This window comes from Leopardus geoffroyi, chromosome C1, assembly GCF_018350155.1.
Source record: "Leopardus geoffroyi isolate Oge1 chromosome C1, O.geoffroyi_Oge1_pat1.0, whole genome shotgun sequence".
Lineage (NCBI taxonomy): Eukaryota > Metazoa > Chordata > Mammalia > Carnivora > Felidae > Leopardus > Leopardus geoffroyi.
Window position 1 is genome coordinate 35,685,300 of NC_059328.1, and position 22,582 is coordinate 35,707,881.

At 36.9% G+C, this 22,582-nt stretch overlaps 1 protein-coding gene across 2 annotated transcripts in view; it reads right to left on the bottom strand.

Annotated features, from left to right (window-relative positions):
• ZSWIM5 (zinc finger SWIM-type containing 5) overlaps positions 1–22,582 on the bottom strand; it is a 256,910-nt gene that overhangs the window by 167,662 nt on the left and 66,666 nt on the right. The gene's annotated exons all lie outside the window — the stretch shown is intronic.

Genomic DNA, 22,582 nt, shown 5'->3' on the forward strand with positions numbered 1-22,582 from the left:
CAAAATTTGTTCTTCCAATCCATGAGAATGGGATGTCTTTCCATTTCTTTGTGTCATCTTCAGTTTCTTTCATCAGTGTTTTCTAATTTCCAGAGTACAAGTCTTTAACTCTTTAGTTAGACCTATTCCTAGGTATCTTATTATTTTTGGTGCAACCATAAATAGGATTATTATTATTTTTTTAATGTTTATTCATTTTTGAGACAATGCAAGAGACAGAGTGCAAGCGGCAGAGTGGCAGACAGAGGGAGACACAATCTGAAGCGGGCTCCAGGCTCTGAGCTGTCAGCACAGAGCCTGACGCGGGGCTTGAACTCATGAACCGTGAGATCATGACCTGAGTTGAAGTCGGATGTTTAACGAACTGAGCCTTGCAGGTGCCCCAGGATTGTTTTCTTAATTTCTCTTTCTGCTGCTTCACTATTGGTGTTCACAAATGTAACAGATTTCTGTACATTGATTTTGTGTCCTGCAACTCTACTGAATTATCATTTCCAGCAGTTTTTTGGTGGAGTCTTTCAGGTATCCTATATAGAATAACATGCCATCTGCAAATAGTGAAAGTTTTACCTCTTCCTTACTGATTTGGATGCTTTTTATTTCTTTTTGTTGTCTGATTGCTGTGGCTAGGATTTCCAGTACGATGTTGAATAAAAATGGTGAGAGTACAGATCCTTGTCTTGTTCCTGACCTTAGGGGCAAAGCCCTCAGTTTTTCCCCATCAAGGATGATGTTAGCTTTGGGTTTTTTTTATAATGGCCTTTATTATGTTGAGGTATGTTCCCTCTAAACTTACTCTGTTGAGGGTTTTAATCATGAATGGACGCTGTACTTTGCCAAATGCTTTTTCTGCGTCTATTGAAACGATCATGTGGTTCTTATCCCTGCCCTAGTTAATGTGATGTATCACAATGATTGATTTGCAAATAATGAACCATCCTTACAAACTCGGAGGAAATCTCACTAAATTGTGGTGAATGATAGTTTTAATATATTGTTGGATTTGGTTTGCCAGTATTTTGTTGAGGATTTTTGCATCTATGTTCATCAGGGATATTGGCATGTGGCTCTCTTTTCTAGCGATATCTCTCTTTTTTAAGCTCATTTATTTATTTTTGAGAGAGAGTATGAGCACGAGTAGGGGAGGGGCAGAAACAGAGAGACAGAGAGAGACAGAGAATCTCAAACAGGCTCTGTACTGTCAGTGCAGAGCACGACATGGGGCTCAAACCCACGAAACTGTGAGATCATGACCTGAGATGAAATGAAGAGGTGGACGCTCAACTGACTGAGCCACCCAGGCTCCCCTCTAGTGATTTCTTTATCTGGTTTTTGTATCAGGATAATGCTATCTTCATAGAATAAATCTGGAAGCTTTCCTTTTCTACTTTTTGGAATAGTTTAAGAAGAATAGGTATTAACTCTTCTTTAAATGTTCGGTAGTATTTGTCTGTGAAGCCATCTGGTCCTGAACTTTTGTTTGTTGGGTTTTTGTTTTTGTTTTCATTTTTGTTTTTTTTATTACTGACTACAATTCTTTGTAATTAATCTGTTCAAATTTTCTCTTTCTTCCTGTTTCAGTTTTGTCAGATTATATGTTTCTGGAATTTATCCATTTCTTCTAGGTTGTCCAGTTTGTTGGAATATAGTTTTTCATAACATTCTCTTATAATTCTGTGATGTTTGTTGTTATTTCTCCTCTCTCATTTGTTCTTTTATTTATTTGGGTCCTTTCTCTTTTCTTTTTTCTTATTAAGTCTGGCTAGAGGTTTATCAATTTTACTGATTTTTTTCAAAGAAACAGCTCCTGGTTTCATCGATCTGTTCTACTATTTTTTTAGTTTCTCTATCATTATTTCTAATATTCATTATTTCCTTTCTCAGCTGGTTTAAGTTTTGCTTGTTGTTCTTTTTTTAGCTCCTTTAGGTGTAAGGTTAAGTTGTTTGAGATTTTTCTTGCTTCTTGAGGTAGGCCTGTATTGCTATAAACTTCCCTCTTAGAACTGTTTTTGCTCTGTCCCAAAGGTTATGAACTGTTGTGTTTTCATTTTCATTTGCTTCCATGTACTTTTTTTGATGTTTTATTTTCATTTTTGAGAGAAAGAGGGAGAGAGAGTGTGGGGAGGGGCAGAGAGAAGGGGTGACAGAGGATCTGAAGCGGGCTCTGGCACTGAGCAACTGATGTGGGGCTCAAATTCATGAATCTTGAGATCATGACCTGAGCTGAAGTCAGATGCTTAACTGACTGACCTACCCAGGCACCCGTTTCCATGTACTTTTTAATTTCTTCTTTTATTTCCTGGTTGACCCATTCATTGTTTAGTAGCATGTTATTTAACCTCCATGCATTTGTGGTCTTTCCAAATTTTTTCTTGTGGTTGACTTCTAGTTTCATAGCATTGTGGTCAGAAAAGATGCATGGCATAACTTCCATCTTTTTAAAATTGTTAAGGCTTGCCTTATGGACTAATACGTGATCTATTTTGTATAGATAAATGAATGTTTGAATGTTCCATGTGCACTTGAAAAGAATGTGTATTCTGCTGTTTTAGGATGGAATGTTTTGAATATATCTGTTAAATCCATCTGTTTCACTGTGTCATTCAAAGCCACTGTTTCCTTAGTGATTTTCTGTTTAGATGATCTGTCCATTGATGTAAGTGGGGTGTTAAAGTCCTCTAGTGCTATTGTATTATTATTTATTAGTTCTTTTGTGTTTTCTATTAACTGTTTTGTGCATTTGGGTGCTCCCATGTTGGGCCCATAAATATTTACAATTGTTATATCTTCTTGTGGGATTGTTCCCTTTATTATTATATAATGTCCTTCTTTGTCTCTTGTTACAGTCTTTGCTTTAAAGTGTGTTTCATCTGATGTAAGTATTGCCACTCTGGCTTGCTTTTGACATCCATTGGCATGATAGATGTTTCTCTATCCCCTCACTTTCAATCTCCAGGTGTGTTTGGTCTAAAATGAGTCTCTTGTAGGCAATGTATATATGAGTCTCTTTTTTTCATCCATTCTGTCACCCTATATCTTTTGATGAGAGCATTTAGTCCATTTACATTCAAAGTAATTATTGATACATATGTACTTATTGCCATTTTATTATTTGTTTAGTGGTTGTTTCTGAATATTTTCTCTGATCCTTTCTTGTCTTTCTCTCATGGCTTGCTCGTTTTCTTTAGTGATATATTTGAATTTCTTTCTCTTCATTCTTTGCATATTTAGTAGTGGTTTCTGATATACGGTTACCATTCAGTTTATATATAACATCTTCTGCATAGAGCAGTCTATATTAAATTGATGGTCATTTAAGTTTGAACCCCTTCTTTACTCCTCTGCTCCCATGTTTTAGGTACATGGTGTCATGTTTACATCCTTTTTTTGGTAAGTTCCTTGACTGATTTTTTTTTACAGAAATATTCATTTTTACTGCTTTTGTGGTTCCTACCTTCACATTGTCATTTGTGGTCTTTGCTTTCCAAAGAGTCCCCTCTAATATTTTTGCAGCACCGGTTTAGAGGTCACGAACTCCTTTAGTTTGATTCAGCTTGATTACTTTCCATTATTCTGTCTTCTAGGTCACTAATTCATTCCTCTGCTTTGTCCAGCCTGCTGTTCATTCTATTAAGTACATTTCTCATTTGTTTATTGATCTTTTATCTGTTATTATTCCTTATCTCTGTTTTAAGGGTCTCACTGATGTCCTCCACTCTGTTCTCATGTCCAGTGAATATCCTTATAATTTCTTTAAATTCTCCTTCAGGTATGTTACTTATATTTGTTTCACTTAGATCCCTTTCTGTGGCCTTATCCTGTTCTTTCATTTGGGATAAATACCTTCCAGGGGAAGGGACCCACTGCCCTGGGACTAATGCAAGAGTGACTGGGAAGGGCAGTTCTTCCAGAGTGCGGGGGGCAGGGTTTGGTGTAAGCAAGTTAAGTAGAGAGTGTTCTGTACTGGTTTCTATAGGCGGCTCTGTGTTTAAGCCAAGGGGCAGAGAAGGATATGGTGCCTGCCAGTTCCTTTGTTCCTGGAGGAGTCTCTCATGAACAATATATTTCTATGGGACAAGCTCTGAGATGAGCAACTAACCTGCCCAATGTGTGCCCCTGGAGCTCTTCAGATTGCAGTTTCCATGCTATATGTTGTAAGCTGTTTGCCCTGCCTTTTCCCCAGAAGTAGACCCAAAGTCCTCTGAGCTTTCCTAGAGCCAAGCACATTGATCTTTAAAACTCCAGGTTCGGGGCGCCTGGGTGGCGCAGTCGGTTAAGCGTCCGACTTCAGCCAGGTCACGATCTCGCGGTCCGGGAGTTCGAGCCCCGCGTCAGGCTCTGGGCTGATGGCTCAGAGCCTGGAGCCTGTTTCCGATTCCGTGTCTCCCTCTCTCTCTGCCCCTCCCCCATTCATGCTCTGTCTCTCTCTGTCCCAAAAATAAATAAACGTTGAAAAATAAATAAATAAATAAAACTCCAGGTTCTAAGCCCTGCTAGTTGGAGGAACTCATGAAATTTGGACCCTCTCACTTTCCAAGTCAATTGCCATGGGGATTCATTTTCCCTGTGTGCACTCCTGTGTGCTAGTCTGTCTCCTGCCCTTCTCCATGACTATGGCTCCCTCCCCACCAGAGCAGCCAGGACCTGCTTTTCTTCCAAGCCACCTCTCTGCTCCTACTTTCCTTGATGTGGTCTCTTCTCTACCTTTAGTTGTGGAGTTTGTTCTGCCAGTCTTCAGGTAGATTTCTAGGGTATTTAGGATGATTTGATAGTTATGTAGTTGTGTTCATGGGACAAGGCAAGCCTAGGGTCCTCCTACTCGCTGCCATCCTCCCCTCCTCAGCAGAAAGAACATCTTTAAATTTTTTTTTTCAACGTTTATTTATTTTTGGGACAGAGAGAGACAGAGCATGAACGGGGGAGGGGCAGAGAGAGAGGGAGACACAGAATCAGAAACAGGCTCCAGGCTCTGAGCCATCAGCCCAGAGCCTGACGCGGGGCTCGAACTCACGGACCGCGAGATCGTGACCTGGCTGAAGTCGGACGCTTAACTGACTGCGCCACCCAGGCGCCCCAAAAGAACATCTTTTAAACAAATGATACAACTGGATGTCTATAGGCATAAGACAGTAATAATAATAAACTTTGACTTAAACCTCACACCTTATATAATTATTAACTCAAAATGGATCAAGGACTTAAATGCACAATGTAAAACTATACAACTTTTAGAAAATACTTTAAAATCTTCAGTATTGAGCACCAGGCAAAGATTAAAAATTATAAATTCATGTTCTATGAAAGAACCTATTAATAAAAAGAAAGACAAGCTACAGACTAGGAGAAAATATATATAAACCACATTACCAACAAAGGACTACTAGTATTTAGAATACATAAGAATTATTAATCTCAACAGTTTAAAAAAAAAAAAAATCAGCAACCTCCCTACTGTTTTCCAGAGTGGCTGTGACAGTTTGCATTCCCACCAGCAGTTCAAAAGGGTTCTCCTTTCTCCACATCCTCACCAACATCTGCTGTTTCCTGAGTTGTTAATTTTAGCAATTCTGACAGATGTGAGGTGGTATCTCATTGTTGTTTTGATTTGTATCTTCCTGATGATGGGTGATGTTGAGCATCTTTTCATATGTCTTTTAGCCATCTGGATGTCTTCTTTGGAAAAGTGTCTATTCATGTCTTCTGCCCATTTCTTCACTGAATTATTTGTTTTTTGGGTGTTGAGTTTGATAAGTTCTTTATAGATTTTGGATACTAACACTTTATCCAATATGTTATTTGCAAATATCTTCTCCCATTCCATTGGTTGCCTTTTAGTTTTATTGATTGTTTCCTTTACTGTGCATAACCTTTTTGTCTTGATGAGGTCCCAATAGTTCATTTTTGCTTTTATTTCCCTTGCCTGTGGAGACAACATGTCAAGTCAGAGAAAGACAGATATCATATGATTTCATTCACATGTGGAATTTGAGGAACTCAAAAGATGAACACAGGGGTAGGGAAGGAAAAATAAGACAAAAACAGAGAGGGAGGCAAACCATAAGAAACTCTTAAATACAGAGATCAAACTGAGGGTTGCTGGAGGGGAGATTGGTGGGGGGATGGGTTAAATGGGTGATGGGCATTAAGGGGGGCACTTTTCAGGATGAGCACTTGGTGTCACATATAAGAGATGAGTCACTGGGTTCTACTCCTGAAGCCAAGACTACACTGTATGTTAACTAACTTCAATTTAAATTTTAAAAAAATGAGCAAATGGGCCAAGAACATGAAGAGATATTTCATCAAAAAGGATATAAAAATAGCAAATAAGCACATGAAAAGATGTTCAACATCACATACCATTAGGGAAATGCAAATTAAAACCATAATGAGATCTCACCTTTCAGAGCAGATAAAATAATAGCAATAACACCAAATACTGATGAAGATGGGGAGAAATTGGATCATTCATAGTTGTTGGTGGGAATGTAAAATGGTACAGCACTCTGGAAACAGTCTGGCAATTTTTGTTCATGTGTATTTATTTATTTTTGAGAAAGAGAGAGCACAAGAGGGGGAGAAGCATAGAAGGAGAGGGAAACACAGAATCTGAAGTTGGCTCCAGGCTTTGAGGTGTCAGTACAGAGCCCAACGCAGGGCTCAAACTCATGCACTGTAAGATCATGACATGGGCCGAAGTTGGATGCATAACCGACCTAGCCATCCAGGCACCCCAGCAATTTTTTAAAATACTAAACATGCAACTACCATACAATCCAGCAACTGCTCTCCTGAGCATAAAAACATATGTTCACACAAAAACCTGTATGTGAATGTTCAAAGAAGCTTTATTCACAAGAGCTAAACACTGGAAACAATTCAGATGTCTTTCATTGGGTGACTAGTTAAACTTTAGTATATACATTCATACTACTCAACAATAACTTTTAAAATGATTGATACAACAACTTGCAATAAATCTCCAGAGAACTATGCTGAGTGAAAAGAAACAATCACCAAAAGTTACATATTATGTTATTCCACTTATACAATGTCCTTGAAATAACAAAATTATAGAAATGGAGAATAGATTATTGGTTGCCAGGGGTTAAAGATGTTGGTTGGAGTTGGGTTATGAGAAAGAAATAAGTGTGATTATAAAAGGACAGTATGTGGGATACCTGTGGTAATGAAAATGTTTTGAAACTTGACTGTATCAATGTCAATATCCTGCTGAGAAACTGTTCCATAGTTTTGCAAGGTGTTACTACCAGGGGCAATGATGTAAAGAGTACTTCCAAGTACATGTGAATTTACAATGATCTCAAAATAAAAATTTTCATTAAAAATTTATATAATGCTCCCAAAGATGAGTGATATATATTTTTTACTTTGGTAGGTAATAAGCTCACAGATCAGTAAGGAAGACAAGTATTCGAGTCAAAAATCACAATTCATTATGATAATAGCTAATAACAGTCAAAAGTCATAATTCATTATAAGAATAATGTCTAATAATTATATAAAATTTACTGTGTACCAAACAGTGTCATAAGGTCTTTACCTATATTAACTAATTTTATCTTCACAACAACCCTATGAAGTAGGCATTATTACTATTTTGTGGATGAAAAAACTTAAGTACCAATATGTGTGATGACTTGCACAAGGGCACACAACTTGTAGCTAACTAGCACTATAAAAATTATATACAATGTTATATGTAATGTATAGAGAGAAAAGAGATTGGAGTGACTGACTGTATCCAAAGGGATTAGGGTAAACACAGAAAGTTTCATAGAAGAATTGAACCTTGATAAACACTAAGGAGTTTATCTGGAATTTTATTTATTGTTTTTTTTAAGTTATTTATTTATTTTGAGAGAGAGTGTTTGCGAGTTGAGGAGGGTCAGAGAGAAAGGGAGACCAAGAATACCAAGCAGGCTTTGTGCTGTCAACACAGAGCCGGACATGGCGCTTGGTCCCACAAACCATGTGATCATGACCTGAGCCAAAACCAAGAGTCGGACACTTAATCAACTGAGCCACCCAGGCGCCCCAGGAGTTTTTCTGGAATTTTAAACAATGTATATAAATTTCAGTAATATAAGGTAAGAAAATGCTACTAAAGAAAAGTCATATATGTTTCCTGGCTTATGTCTTCTCCCGCATAAAATAACTATTTTGGATTATGTTATCTCTAATGTCCCTCCTAACTCCTACAGTCTATGATTCTATGCTGCTAGTGTAGAAAGTTAAACAAATTATTGGGACCCTGTATGTATAGTCTTTGTTTCTTGTCTCAATGCTATTCTAGAATAACCTAAGGGCAATGTGTCAGTGTGTTCAAGACACATGGGTGTAGCTATTGTCAATTATAAATGAAATACCATTTGATACAAATGTAAAAGGCTTTGGAGTTAGCTGGGGAAAACAACCCACCATTTATATTATAGTTTCTATGGGAAAATAACTTTCAAACTAAATATGGTATATAAAGCAATTGTTTTAAAATTGTGCATGGTCTGTTCAAATGTATTCTAGTATGTCTGTTCAGAAGAAAAGAAAGAGATAGTTCCTTTAAAAAATTAGAACCAGGCTTGGAAGGGGCTGTAGGTCTTAGAGAAAAGTTAATGAATAATCTTTTGTGTCTGATGCCAATTAGCTTTTACAACAGTTCCAGCCTCAAAGAACAGGAAGCAGCAGAGAAGAATTCAAAGAAGAATTTCCATCCAGACTAGAAAACAGCAGCAGAGGGTAATCCTAGGAAAATACGGCATATGTAAACAGAATCATTTCCCTTCTTTCTGGTTTAGATTGGAAAAAAGCAGGATGCTGAAAGATGCTAGGAAGGAAGCAAAACCTGAGTGAGGGGAGAAGAGACACAGCTTCTAGTGAGACCCAGTAGCATAACAGCAACTGGGAGCAGTACTTCCTCTTACCTTTTCATTGCTACTAATGAGAAGAAAAGTCAGAATTCTTGTAATACCAGAGTAAAGCCAAGGTTAAATCACAACAGTGGAAGATTTCTTATGATGAAGCATACAAGTGTGTTGAGGTGTTTTATTCAATTGTGCTCTGAATTATGTGTTTTATACTGAAGCTGCAGGTAATATATTGACTATACCACATTTGTTGTTTATATTTATAGTTTAAGACACTTTTCTAAACTTTCTTATATTCAGCTGCCTACTTGACTGTTACCACTTAATGTCTCACAAGCACATCATACTTAACATATCTGTTCTACTGATCTCAACCTATGCCTTCTCTTACCCCTACTCCTAACACAGCTTCCCTCCAAAAAGAGCCAACAACACAGAATACAAAGGATTATAAAAGACTACTACAAAAAACAATATGCCAACAAATTGGACAAACTAGAAGAATAAATAGATTCCTAAAAATATAAGATCTTCCAAGACTAAATCAGGAAGAAATAGAAAATCTAAACAGACAATTTACTGGTAATAAAACTGAAACAAAATTGAATAAAAAAACTCCCAACAAACTAAAGCCCAGATGGCTTCAAAACTGAATTCTATCATTTTCTTCTACCAAACATTTAAAGAAGAGTTAATGCCTATATTTCTCAAACTATTCAAAAAATAGAAGAGGAAGGAATGCTTCCAAATTCATTCCAGGAGGACAGCATTACCCTGATACCAAAACCAAAGAGAACTATGAAGAAAGAAATTGCAGACCAGTATCTTTGATAAGCATAGATGTGAAAATCCTCAACAAAATATAAACAAACTGAATTTTTAAATTATTAAAAGGATCATTCACCATGATCAAGTTGGATTTATTCCAGAGATGCAAGACCCAAAAATCAATCAACATGATACACCACATTCACAAAATGAAGGATAAAAATCATATAATCATTGCAATAGATGTAGAGAAAGCATTTGACAAAATTTAACATCCATTCACAAAAACTCTCAACAAAGTGGATTTAGAGAGAACATACCTCAACATAATAAAGGCTGTCTGTGACAAGCCCACAGCTAACATCATCCTCAAAAGTCAAAAATTAAAAGCTTTTCCTCTAAGATCTGGAACAAGCCAAGTATGCTCACTCTTGCCACTCTTACTCATCATAACACTGAAAGTCTTAATTAGGCAAGAAAAAGAAATAAAGGTATCCATATTAGAAAAGAAGAAGCAGGAGCACCTGGGTGGCTCAGTTGGTTGAGCGTCTGATTTCAGCTCAGGTCATGATCTCACATTTGTGGGTTCCAGCCCCACATCGGGCTGTTGCTGTCAACACAGAGCCTGCCTCGGATCCTCTGTCTCCCTCTCTCTCTGCCTCTTCCCTACTCTTTCTCTCTCTTTCAAAAATTAAATAAATAAATAAATAAATAAATAAATAAATAAAGCAAAACTGTTTCTATCTGCAGATGACATGATATCATATATAGAAAACCCTAAAGACTCAAAAAAAAAAAACTGGGGCACCTCAGTGGTTCAATTGGTTAAGCATATAACTCTTGATCTCAGCTCAGGTCTTGATCTCAGAGTTAGGAGTTCAAGCCCCATGTTGGGCTCCACACTGGGTATGAAGCCTACTTTAAAAAAAAAAAAAAAGATGTGACTCACCCCAACCCCCCAAAAAAGACTCCAAAAAACTGTTAGAACTAACAAACACATTCAGTACAGTTGCAGAATACAAAATCAAAATACAAAAATCAGCTGAATTTCTATACGTGAAATAAAGAGCTACCAGAAAGAGAAATTAATAAAGCAATCCCACTTACAACTACACCAAAAAGAATAAAATACCTAGAAATAAACTTAATCAAAGAGGTGAAAAACTTACACAACAAAAACTATAAGACACTGATGAAGAAACTGAAGAAGATACATATAAAGTAAAGATATTCCATGCTCATGAATGTCCATATTACACACAGCAATCTACAGCTTCAGTGTAATCCCTACCAAAATTCCAATGGCATTTTCACAGAAACAGAACCAACAATCCTAAAACTTGTATGAAACCACAAAAGCCAAAAGCAATAGCAAAAGCAACAGCCAAAGCAATCTTGAGAAAGAAAAACAAAACTGGAGGCATCACAGTTCTTGATTTCAAACTATATTACAAAACTAGTAAAAAAAAAAAAAAGCTATGATAATCAAAACAGTATGGTATTGGCATCAAAACAGCCATACTGGGGCCCCTGGGTGGCTCAGTTGGTTGAGCGTCCAACTTCAGCTCAGGTCATATCTCACGGTTTGTGAGTTCAAGCCCCACATCGGGCTTAGCTGCTGTTGGCATGGAGCCCGCCTGTCCTCCTCTCTCTGCCCCTCCCCTGGCTTGTGCTCGCTCTCTCTCTCTCTCTCTCTCTCTCTCTCTCAAAAATAATAAACATTTTTTTAAAGTCACATAGATCAATAAAACAGAACAGAGAGACTAGAAATAAACCCACACATATATGACTTATTTATGACAATGCAGCCAAGAATATACAATAGGGAGAGAGCAGTTTCTTCAAATAAATTATGCTGGGAAAACTGGACAGCCACATGCCAAAAGAAAGAAAGAAAGAAAGAAAGAAAGAAAGAAAGAAAGAAAGAAAGAAAGAAATTGGACCACTATCTTACACCACGCACAAAAACTAACTCAAAATGGAATGAAGACTTGAATGTACAACCTTAAACCATAAAAATCCTGGAAGAAAATATGGAGATGAGCTCCATATAAGAAGAAAATATGGAGCTAGATATCAGGCTCCACAATAATTTTTCAGATGACACCAAAAGTAAACAAAACAAAAGGGAAAATAAGCAAGTGGGATTATATCAGACTGACTGGATGGCTCAGTCGGTTGAACTCCTGACTTTGGCTCAGTCATAAGCTCATGGTTCTTGGGTTTGGGCCCCACATCGGGCTCTGTGCTGACAGCTCTGCTTTGGATTCTGTGTCTCCCTCTCTTTGATCCTCCCCCACTCACGCTCTGTCTCTCTCTCACGCTCTTAAGAGGTTAATAGAAATTTTTTTAAGAATTCTAAAAAAAATTTTTCTAAAAAAAAGTGGGACTATATCAAACTAAAAAGCTTCTGCTCAAAAAGGAAACAATCAATAAAATAAAAAGGCAAACCTACAAAATGGGAGAGAATACTTGCAAATCATGTCTGATAAGGAGTTAATATCTAAAATATATAAAGCACTCATACAACTCAACAGCCAAACAAACAAAAAGATTAAGAAATAGGAAAAGAAGTTGAATAGACATTTTCCAAAGAAGACATACAAATGGCCAACAGGTACATGTAAGGTATTCAACATCACTAATAATCAGGGAAAGGTAAATCAAAACCACAATGAGATACCACCTCCATCTACTAAAATGGCTATTATCAAAAAGACAAGTGTTGGCAAGGATGTGGAGAAAAGGGAATCCCTGTGCATTGTCGGTGGGAATATAAATTGATACAGCCAGTATGGAAAACTATTTTTTTTAATGTTTTTATTTATTTTTGAAGGAGAGAGAGAGAGAGAGCACGAGCAGAGGAGGGGCAGAGTGAGAGGGAGACACAGAATCTGAAGTAGGCTCCAGGCTCTGAGCTGTCAGCACAGAGCCTGATGTGGGGCTTGAACTCACGACCGTGAGATCATGACCTGAGCCGAAGTCAGACGCTTAATGGACTGAGCCACCCAGGCGCCCCCAGCCACTATGGAAAACTATATTAAAGCTCCCCTCAAAATTAAAAATAGAACATATGACCCAGCAATTTCACTTCTGGGTATATTATCTGAAGGATATGAAATCACTATCTCTCAGAGATATCTCCCATTTTTACTGCAGCATTATTTACAATGGCCAAGACATGGAAACAACCAAAGTGTTCACTGATAGATAAATGGATAAAGAAGGTGTAAGATATACACACAAATATACAATGGAATATTATTCAGCTTAAAAAAAGGAAATCCTGCCATTTGTGACAACATGGATAGATCCTAAGTGAAATAACACAGAGAAATACATATACTGTATGATCTCACTTATATGGGAATCTAAAAAAAAATACAAACTCAGAGGTGCCTATCTAGCTCAGTTGGAAGAGCATGCAACTCTTGATTTTTGGGGTCATGAGTTTGAGCCCCGTGGTAGGTGTAGAGATTACTAAAAACTAATTTTTCAATTAAAAAAAATAAAACAAACTCCTAGATATAGAGAAACAGATTGGTGGTTGCCAAAGGTAAGGTGTGGGCAAGTGGGTAAAATGGGTAAAGGTGATCAAAGGATACAAACTTCCAGTTGTAAGATAAATAAGTCCTGGGGATGTAATGTACAGCATAATGATGATAGTTCACAATATTTTAGTTAACAATATTAGTTAACAAATATGATAGTTAACAATATATTTGGAAGTTGCTAAGAGTAAATCTTACAAGCTCTCATCACAAGAAAAAAATTTGTGTAACTATGTGGTAATGGATGTTAATTATAAACATATTGAGGTAATAATTTGGCAATATATACATATTTCAAATCATATTGTATATCTAAAACGAATACAATATTACATGTCAGTTATATCTCAAATAAAATGAGTCTCTTATAGACAGCAAAAAAAAAAATACCATATGATCCAGCAATTACACTTCTCAAAGGGGTATCTGTATACTCATGTTCATAGTGGTATTATTCACAATTGCTAAAACATGGGTAAGTATCCATCAAGCAAAATGTAGATATACATACAATGGGATATTACTCAGTCCTAAAAAGGAAGGAAAGTCTGCAATATGCTACAAATGGATGAACCTTGAAGATATGCTAAGTAAAATAAGCCAGTGACAAAAATACAAATACTGTATGATTTCACTTACATGAGGTATAAGTCAAAATGACAGAGACAGAAAATAAAACTTTGGTTGCTAGGGGCTAGAAAGATGGGTGGAAGGGCAGCTTTGTTTAATGGGCATAAAGGTTTCAGTTTTACAAGCTGAAAAGATTTATGGACATGTATGGCTGAGGCAGTTACACAACATTATGAATGTATTTAATACCACTGAACTATATACTTAAAAATAGACAGTAAATTTTATATTATATGTATTTTACCACAACAAAAAATTTTTAATTAAAAAAAAAGGAAGAAGAAATTACGACAATTACATATAAACAAAACAAAATTCACTGCTAGCAAATTTGTTCTATAAGACATTGTAAAGGGGTCCTGGGTGGCTCAGTCAGTTGAGCATCCAAATCGATCTTGGCTCTGGTCATGATCTCATGTTTCATGAGATTGAGCCCCATGTCAGGCTCCATGCTGATAATGGGGAGCCTGCTTAGGATTCTCTCTCTCCCTCTCTGTCTGCCCCTCCCCTGCTCTTTCTCTCTCTCAAAATAAATAAATAAACATTAAAAAAAAAAGATATAGTAAAGGGAGTTCTTTAGATTAAAATGAAAGGACACTGGATATTAATTCAAATGAACCAAAGTAAAAAAGTACTGATAAAAGTAACTACATAGGTAAATATAAAAAGCAATGTAAATGGACTTTTGCTTATATACTGTATTTAGATGGCAATACTACCCATATTGATCTATATATTCATTGTAATACCTGTCAAAATTTCGTTTGTCTTTTTTGGAGAAATAGACAAATTTTACTTTAAAATTCATGTAGAAATGCAAAGCACCCCCAACAGCCAAAACAATCTTGAAAAAGAACAAAATTGGAAAACTCACACTTCTCAATTTCAAAATTTACTACATAGGTACAGTAATCAAGACACTGTGATTCTGACAAAAAGACAGGCATATGTTTAAATGGACTAGAACTGAGAGCATAGGAACCAACTCACATTTATGGTAAGCTGATTTTCAACAAAGGTGCCAAGACCATTCAATGTGGGGAAAAATAATCTTTTTCTATAAATGGTACTGGGAAAAATATATATACACGCAAAAGAATAAAGTTAAACTAAATCCTTATACCACATACAAAAATTAACTCAAAATGAACCACAGACTTAAATGCAAAAGCTAAAACTCTAACATCCTTTTTTTTTTTTTTTACAGTTTATTTTTGAGAGAGAAAGAGAGTGTGTGTGTGAATGGGGTAGAGACAGAGAGAGGGGAGAGAGTATCACAAGCAGGCTCTGCACTGTCAGCACAGAGCCCGATGTAGGGCTCAAACTCACGAACCATGAGATGATGACCTGAGCTGAAGTTGGACACTTAACCGACTGAGCCACTCAGGTGCCCCGAAACTCTAACACTCTTAAAGGAAAACAGAGAAGTCTCTGTGACCTTGGCTTAGGCAATAATTTCTTAGATATGACACCAAAAGCACAAGCAACAAGAGAAAAAAAAGTAAGCAAATGCACTTCATCAAAATTAAAACCTTTTTGGCTTCAAATGATACTATTAAGAAAGTGAGGGGCGCCTGGGTGGCGCAGTCGGTTAAGCGTCCGACTTCAGCCAGGTCACGATCTCGCGGTCTGTGAGTTCGAGCCCCGCGTCGGGCTCTGGGCTGATGGCTCAGAGCCTGGAGCCTGTTTCCGATTCTGTGTCTCCCTCTCTCTCTGCCCCTCCCCCGTTCATGCTCTGTCTCTCTCTGTCCCAAAAATAAATAAACGTTGAAAAAAAAAAAAAAATTTAAAAGAAAGTGAAAAGACAACACAGAATGGAAGAATTCTTCGTAAATCCTAGTTCTCATAGGAAATAGAACATATGTACCTAGAATATATGAAGAAATCTTACAGCTCAACAATAAAACGACAAATCGATGCTAAAATTGAGTAAAAGATTTATGTGAATACACATTAACAGATATTTGTATATCTTCTATACAAATAGAAATAAGCACATGGGAAAAATGCTCAACATTATTAGTCATGGGAAAATGCCAAACGAAATCACAGTAAGAGACCACTTCACATCCACTAGGATGACTAATATTAAAAGACAGCCAATAATAAGTGTTGACAAGGATGCAGAGATGGTGGAACTTCATACAATGCTGATGGAAATGTAAAATGCTGTAACCACTTCCAAACACTGGCAGTTTCTGAAAATGTTAAATACAGAGTTACCATATTGATCCAGCAATTCTACTCCTAGATATCTACCCAAGAGAAATGAAAACATATGTTCACATAAAAATTTATATATGAGTGTTCACAGCAACATTATTCATAAAAGCCAAGAAATGACTACAAGCTAAATGTCCATAAACTGATGAGTAGATAAACAAATGTGACACATTCGTATGATGGAATGTTATCTGGCATTAAAAAAGGAATGAAGTATTGCTACAACATGAATGAACCCTGAAAATATTGTGCCAAGTGAAAGAAATCCATCACAAAAGACTACATATTATATCATTCCATAAATAAGACATGTCTAGAAAAGACAAATCCACAGACAGAATTTAGATTAATGGCTGCAAGTGGGGTAGTGTTGAGAGTAACTGCTAATAGGCATAGGGTTTCATTTTTAGGTGACAAAATGTTCTAAAATTAGTGATGATGGTTGCACATCTTTGTGAATATACTAAAACTCAATAAACTGTACACCTAAAAATAGGTGAGTTTTATAGTATTTGAATTATATCTCAATAAAGCTGTTATTTTGGGGGGCAGTCAGTTAAGTGTCCAACTCTTGATTTCATCTAAGGTCATGATCTCATGGTCATGAAATCGAGCCCCAAGTTGGGCTCTGCACTGGGTGTGGAGCCTGCTTAAGATTCTCTCTCTCCCTTTCCCTCTGCCCCTCCCCTCCATGCTCGCACTCTCTCTCTCACCAAAAGATAGATAGATAGATAGAAAGATAGATAGATAAAGCTGTTATTTCTATTGAGAGGGAATCTCAACAAGAGCCAGAAAAATAAAGAGCAAAGATAAAAAATAACAGTAGCTTTCTTGACAGAAACAATGCATACCAGAAGAGAATGGAAAAACATCTTTAAAGTACTGAAAGTGGGGGGGAAAAGTCACCTTTGATTCTATACCCAACAAAAAATATCTTTCAAAAATAAAAGTGAAACACTTTCACAGACTTACAAAAGCTAAAAGAATTCAGCAGCAGCAGAAATTTTAAATGAAGTCCTTCAGGCAGAAGAAAAATTATAGCAGATAATAACAAAGTGCACTAGAAACTAACAATGTAGATAAATTTAAAAGATTTCATTTTTTATTTAAATCTCCTGAAAATACAATTGACTGTTCAAGGAGAAAACAATAACAATGTTACCTATACATATGCTATAAAATTTATATTGTATGTAAAATGTAAGAAAACAATTTTGCAAAGGCTGGTGGGGAAGAAATGGAAGTGTATTGTGGAAAGGTTATAATGCTATAAGTAGCAAAATATCACTTAAAAGTAGATCATGTTAAATTAAAGATATGACCAGATGTTGGCAAACTATAGCTTGCAGGCCAGATGTGGCCTGCTACCTGTTTTCATAAATTAAGTTTTATTGGAACACAGCCACAGTCATTTACATATTGTCTCTGGCTGCTTTTGTAAAACAACATAGGGGTCAAATAGTTATAACAGAGATAGGTATAGTCCACCTAACCTAAAATATTTACTATATGGACTTTAATAGAAAAAGTTTGCTGATCTCTCATATATACTATATACACCCTCAAACAAGCACAAAAAGATTTATAGCTAATAAGCCAAAAAAAGAGATAAAATGGAAACATAAAAGATATTTACCCAAAAAGGAGGTAGAAAAATAAGAAAAAGAGAACAAAATATTGATGGGACAAATAGAAAATAGCACTTAGTAGATTTAATCATAACCATATCAATAATCTTCAATAAATGGTCTAAATATCCTACTAAAAAGGCAAAGACTATCAGATTGGATAAAAAAGTAAGACTCAACCATATGCTGCCTTTAAGAAACCCATTAAAATATATATAAATAGGTTAAAACAAAATGATAGGGATTCTGGAGCTGGGTAAAGATAGAGTAAGCACACTTTATCTCTCCTACTGAAATGCAGCTGCAAAACCTGGACAGAATGCATGTAATAGTATTTCAGGACTGTGAAAAGTCACTATTAAGCAGGCAGACTGGGGAAGACCAGAATTCTAAGATATCTGTTTTTTTTCCCCCTCTAGTATCCTAAAGCCTGAATTCAACACATCAAAAAAAATCTATCAGTGAACACTGGGGTGCACCTAGAGAGAGCTCCAAGAGAAGCCCTTTTGTTTTGGCTCAGAGCAGAAAAGGAAACTCCTAATACTCAGAAAGTGTGAAAATCCTCCATTTCTTCTCTTTCTTTTCTCTCTCACACCCCAACCCCTAGGCAATCGTACACTGACAGTAGTGAAGGCAGTAGCAGCAAAACTAGTGATACTAAGAATTATCAGAAGCCAAAACTAAAGAGAAGGACCTTCCTATTTGGTAGAAGCTGTGGTTCTAACAGGGTGGGACAAACCCCCATTGTTTTTCCTTTTTCTGTTCTCACGCTGCTTGGACCTGGATGTGGAAACATACAGCAGAAAAGGGCTAACGAGTGCCTCAGATTTCTGGCTGCAGAACAGAAAAGTAGAGTCCCAGAGAACCAGGAAGATCACTGAGATGGAGGAACTGAGAAGAGTAACCCCATAAAGGTTTATAAACTCATGGGCTCAGCCCTAAGCTAAAAATATGTGGACCTGATCCCATTCAGCATACCAAAGACTTTGAGAACTGAACTAATAAACAGACCACTGCCCAAGTTCCAGGTTGGTCACTGACTGGCACACATACTTGCTTTAAAAACTGTTTAAATTTTTAAACAGTTTAAAAAACTGTTTAGAAACTAGAATCATTGTCAGGTGATTCCACAGAATCCTGGTTGGAACTTGAGGCCCAAACCTAAGTTAGGATATCGACATTCTCCATAAAATTTAAACAAGATCCAAATGACTATAAGAAGCTCACTTCAAATATAATGGTACAGGAAGATTAAAAGTAAAAAAAAATGGAAAATATACTTTGAAACACTAATGAAAATAAAGCTGGAATGGCTATAGTAAATATAAGACAAGGTAGACTTTGGGGGAAAAAAATCACAGACAATGAAGAATATTATGTAATGATGAAAGGTTCAATTCACCAAGAAAACAACAATCCTAAATGTGTATTCACCTAACAGTGCTTCAAAACATACAACATGAAAAATAGAGAGATATACACAAATTCATAATTTTAGCCAGAGGTGTCCACATTCTTCTATCAGTAATAAACAGAACTAGTACAGAGAAAATGTATAAGATATAGACAGCTGAACAACACCATCAACCAACTGAATGTAACTGAGATTTTTAGACTACCACTCAACAACAACAAAACACACATTCTTTTTCAAAAACGTGTGGAACGTTCATATCCAGGGTCATAAAATAAACGTTAACAATTTTTTAAAGAATTGAAATTATACAAAGTATGTTTTTATATAATGGGATTAAATTAGAAATCAATATAGAAAGATAACAGGAATATAGTACGGTGCCTAAGTGGCTCAGTTGGTTAAGCATCCGAATTTGGCTCAGGTCATGATCTCCCAGCTTGTGGGTTCAAACCCATCAGGCTCTCTGATGATAGCTCAGAGATTGGAGCTTGTTTCCCATTCTGTGTCTCCCTCTCTCTCTGCCCCTCCCCAAATTGTGCTCTGTCTCTAAAAAAAATGTTTTAATGTTTTATTTTTGAGAGAGAGAGAGAGAGAGAGAGAGCATGAGCAGGGAGGAGCAGAGAGAGGAAGACACAGAACTGGAAGCTGGCTCCAGGCTCTGCACTGTCAGCACAGAGCCCAAGGTGGGGTTCGAACTCACTACTGTGAGATCATGATCTGAGCTGAAGTTGGAGGCTTAACCGATTGAGCCACCCAGGTGCCCCACAAATAAAAATATTTTATAAAAAATAGGAATATAGTCAATAATACTGAAATAACTTTGTATGGTGACAAAAAGTAACTACACTTATCATGGTGAGCATTTCATAATATATATATACTGGTGACTCTTGAACAATATAGGTTTGAACTGCATGGGTCCACTTACACAAGGATTTTTTTCAACATATGCTGAAAAACATTTTGGAGATTTGCCATAATTTGAAAAAACTCAAAGAAGAACTGCATAGCCTAGAAAAACTAAAAAAAAAAATTAAGAAGTTAGGTATGTCATAAATATAAAACATATGTAAATACTTGTCTGTTTTATCATTTACTACTATATAATACACACAAATCTATTATAAAAAGTTAAAATTTATCAAAACTTAAGCACACACTTACAAATTATATATGGTGTCATTTGCAGTCTAGATAAATGTAAGCAAATGTAAAGATAAAGGATTAAATCATAACTGCATAAAATTAATTGTGGTCCATATTGCTACTGTGACAATCTCATAGCCACCTCCTGTTGCTCTCGTGGTGAACTCAAGTATTGCAAGTACCTACTTAAAACACCATGTGACACTAATCACCACAGTGTGAGCAGTTGATTTCTCTAGTAAATTGCATGTATTGTAGTAAAGAGTGATCTATCATGGTTCTCACATATTTTTTATTGTGTTTAGTGAAATATCATAAAACTTGAGTAACACAAAGTGCCACTAGTGATGCTGGAAGTGCTACCAAGAAGCAGAGAAAAGTCATGAGGTTTTAGGAAAAAGGTGAATTGCTTGATATATACCAGAGATTAAGATTACCAGCTGTGGTTGTCTATCATTTCAAGATAAATGAATCTGGTTAAGGACCATGGGAAAAAAAGAAAAGGAAATTCATTAAGTTGTTGCTGCAGTTATACCAGCAGGTATGAAAACTTTGCACTTTGTGCAAAATATCTTTTTACCTCATATTGAAAATGTAGCTTTTATGTGAGTGCAGGACTGCTAAAGAAAGGCCTACCTATAAGCCTCTAACATGATTCCAGAAAAGTGAAGTCATTATATGACAACTTAAAGCAAAAAGGTGAAGGATCTAAACCTGGAGAATTTAATGCCAGCAAAGGTTTGATAATTTTAGAAAGAGGTTTGGCTTAAAAAATATCAAGGTAACAGAAGAAGTAGCAGGTAAGTACCTAGACACCACTGAAATAATCATAGAGGAGAAACCATATCTACCTGAACAGGTTTTTAATGAAGACAAAGTGCCTTTTTCTGGAAAAAAAAAAAATGCCACAAAGGACATTTATTAGTAAGAAACAGAAGTGAGCACCAGGATTTAAGGCAGGAAGAGATAGGCTAACTCTACTGTTTTGTACAAATGTAGTCAGGTTTATGATCAGGACTGCCCTTATCTATAAAGTTGCTAACCCCCAAGCCTTGAAAAGATAAACACCAGCTGCCAGTCTTTTGGTTATTCAACAAGAAGACCTGGACAATGAGAACCCTTTTTCTGGATTGGTTCCATCAATGTTTTGTCCCTGAAGTCAGGAGTACCTTGATAGTAAAGGACTGCCTTTTACAATCCTTTTGAGGGACACCTGGATGGCTCAGAAAATTAAGCATCCAACTTTGGCTCAGGTCCTGATCTCGAGGCTTGTGAGTTCAGGCCCGCATCGGGCTCTATAGGGACAGCTCAGAGCCTGGAGCCTGCTTCCCAATTGTGTCTCTCCCTCTCTCTCTGCCCCTCCCTCTCTCAAAAATAAACAAACAAAAAAAATTAAGTTAGGGGCGGTTGGGCGGCTCAGTCAGTTAAGCGTCCGACTTTAGCTCAGGTCATGATCTCACTGTTCATGGGTTTGAGCCCCGCACTGGGCTCTGTGCAGATAGCTCAGAGCCTGGAGTCTGCTTCAGATTGTGTGTCTCCCTCTCTCTCTCTGCCCCTCCCCTGCTCACGCTCTGTCTCTTTCTGTCTCTCAAAAATAAATAAATGTAAAAAAAAAATTTTATTAAAATAAAGTAAAAAATAAAAATAAAAACTTAAATTTTTTTTTTAATGTTTATTATTTATTTTTGAGAGAGACAGACAGACACAGCATGAGCAGGGGAGGGGCAGAGATAGAGGGAGACACAGAATCCCAAGCAGGTTCCAGGCTCTGAGCTGTCAGCATAGAGCCCAACGTGGAGCTCAAACTCACGAACCGTGAGATCACAACATGCACTGACGTCAGTTGCTTAACAGACTGAGCCACTCAGGTGCCCCTAAAATAAAATTTCTTTTCATGTTGGGCCAATGCCCCTGGCCAGCCAAAATCTGATGAGTTCAACACCAAAGGCATCAAAGTGGTCTACGTGCCCCCAAATACAACTCCAATTCAGCCTCTAGATCAGGGGTCATAAAGGACCATCAAGGCTCATTATGCAGTACTCTATGGAAAAGACTGTCAACATTAAGGAAGAGAACCTCAATAGAGAGCACATCGTGAATATCTGGAAGGATTATACCACTGAAAATGCCATTGTTCTTATAGGAAAAGCCATGAAAGCCATCAAGCCCCAAACGACAAATTCCTGTTGCAGAAAACTATATCCAGATCCTGTGTGTGACTTCACAGGATTTACGACAGGACCGATCAAGGAAATCATTGTGGATATGGCAAAAAAGGCTGGGGCAGGGGGTAAAGGGTTTCACGATATGTTTCTTGGAGAAATTCAAGAGCTA